Consider the following 2,543-nt stretch of genomic DNA (forward strand, 5'->3'; position numbering starts at 1 on the left):
GTCTATGTTCTGTTGCAATCTTGCATCACTTAAAGTGAATATATCTTTTAGAAGAATGACATACCTGTATCTGTTGCCTTCTATATTGGTTAAAATTCCACTGACCAAAACAAAATTAGTGGTTGCAGATCATTTGGATGAATGCTATTCCCAAGATACCATGCCTGTTCTATATGTCAGACAAAGATATACATTCTACCAGTATGGCACACTACGGCTACTACAATGAATATTTATATACTGCTTTTCAACAAAAGTTTTCAAAGTGGTTTAGAATAGAAAAATAATAAAGAAGGTGGTTCTCTGTCACAAAAGGGCTCACAGTCTAAAAAGAAGCCTAAGGTAGACACCAGCAACAACCACTGGAGTGATGCTGTGTTGGGGTTGGATAGAGCCAGTTGCTCTCCTCCTGCAAAATATAAGACAATCACCCCTTTAAAAGGTGCCTCTTTGCTTATTCGCAGGGGTAGTACACAACCTCCTAGGCAATATACTAGAAGATAAATAAGTGAGCCTTTGAAGTGGTGAAAACATTTGTTAGCCATTGTTCTGCTGTTAGCCATTGAGTTAGATACACAATGCAGAATATACTCTGAATCATGTTCATAATGAACAAATGGTCATGTTGAAAGAACCTTGAACAGCACATGTGTAACTAGATTAAACAGAGATTTCTCTGGGTAAATAGTGGTATCTGTGTTGGTGTGAACTGGTGGTAGGCTGCTGTACAACTCCCCGTTCTGTCCCCCCGGCTTCACTGAGTACTTAAGAGTTCATAGATTTCTCTAGTTTGTGCAGCATCTGTCTGGAAAGGAGTTGTTCCTTTGGAATGTGCCTTGGCAGGGTTTCTCGGGAGGAAGCATTGTAATGTAAGAAGATTCCCATGGAGCTGAAATATCTTCTCTGTTGAGATGCCACATAGATTAAAGGAGACTTTGCCTTTTTTCCAAGTGTCCGCTAAGAATTTACTTGGGTCAGTTTGCACCAAGTGCTTTTGTGACTTTGGTAGAATTTAACCTTCATTCTCAGCTGTTAAGGATTGTTCTGTGCAGAGGCACAGCTCTTTCTCCTGCTTTACATTGTGTGTGTTTGCCCGTGTGTGTGTTCTCTCTCTTCCCCTCCATCTCTCCCCACTTGCTAGAAAAGCTAGTCCCCTGAAGGATTCAAACTAATGAAGTAAATTGACTTTGCTTTTCATCTTTTTTAGAGAGTGTGTGTGTGTATGCCAAAGACTTTTTAAGATGCCTTGCTATTTGAGAAGAGTGCTAATGTCATGTACCATTTAAACATTCCCTTGCCAAAAATACCAGATTAAAAAGTTTAAAAAGAAACTTGAGCCTTCCTCTGCATTTCCCACTTTGTTGTTTCTTTAACATGTGTGAGAGGGGGCCTGTCCAGCATTCCCAGCGTCCTAGCAGAACTGCTTCAGATCCTTCAAAATTTCATACATATATATTTTTTTAATTCTGAGAATATAGTGTGGTGGCTTCTGGGATCAGGATTTACAGGCATTGGAACTCTCTAGCTTGTCAGGCTCAGCAGTAGTTTGGGGAGAGGACACCGTAATGGAAATGGTTATCTTTTCAGCTAAGGGAGTGGAAGTGACAAATAGGTCCTGAGAGAAAATAAAGCTCTCTGGCTATTATCCTTAAAAAATAAACTCCTTCACACATGATGGAAGGTGTGGAAGGAGCTAAAATGAAGGGGGGGAAACCAGAGGACATTTCCAGGAGAATGAGACCATGGAAAAAGCAGCAAAGATTGTATGGTTTGTTAAAAAGCTAAAGGAATAGCAGCCTATGTTGGTAAATAGGTAAAATTGGTTTCTATGGTTTTTTCTCACATGACTTTTTAATATACTTAACTAAGAATCTGTGGAATAGTGGAATTTGAGAAGGACTCGGGGGGGGGGTGCAGGGGCTTCCTTTGATTTTTCTTACCTATGAATAAATACTTTTGACTTATACTAGCTTGAGAATTGCCTCTACAGTTTAAGCTAAACAGTTCCCAAACTATATAGGGCGATGTCAGTCAACTAAAGCCTCTCATTTTACCTGCATGCAACCCACAAGTCAGTGCAGACTGGATCAGGAGTGCAGCAAGCTCACTCAGACTTTCAATAATTTTAGGGCAAACCAAAGCCATTTTATAGCAGTTGATATTCTTTTTATTTAAAGCACATGCATTAGGGATGTGCCCAAACCATGGTTCAAGCACTTTGAGGGGAATTTGAAATGGAACTTTTAAGAAAATGGAGTGCAGGTGCTTACCTGCTTTCTGCCACCCCTTCCAGCTTCCTGCTGGGGTGACACATGTCACATACCATCAGTACGCACGTGTGCATGCACCATTTGCGTGGTCAGCATGGTGTTGCTGACCATGCAAATGGTGCCCACACATGCATGATGCCATGTGCGTGCTGAGACACGCACTGCCCCAGCAGGAAGCTGGAAGGGGCAGCGGTATGATATCCAAAGCATCACATAGTTAAATGTCTTTTCTTGAAAAATAAAGCCAAACATAGAAGCCCTAGTCAGGTGTTA

This window comes from Hemicordylus capensis, chromosome 2, assembly GCF_027244095.1.
Source record: "Hemicordylus capensis ecotype Gifberg chromosome 2, rHemCap1.1.pri, whole genome shotgun sequence".
NCBI lineage: Eukaryota > Metazoa > Chordata > Lepidosauria > Squamata > Cordylidae > Hemicordylus > Hemicordylus capensis.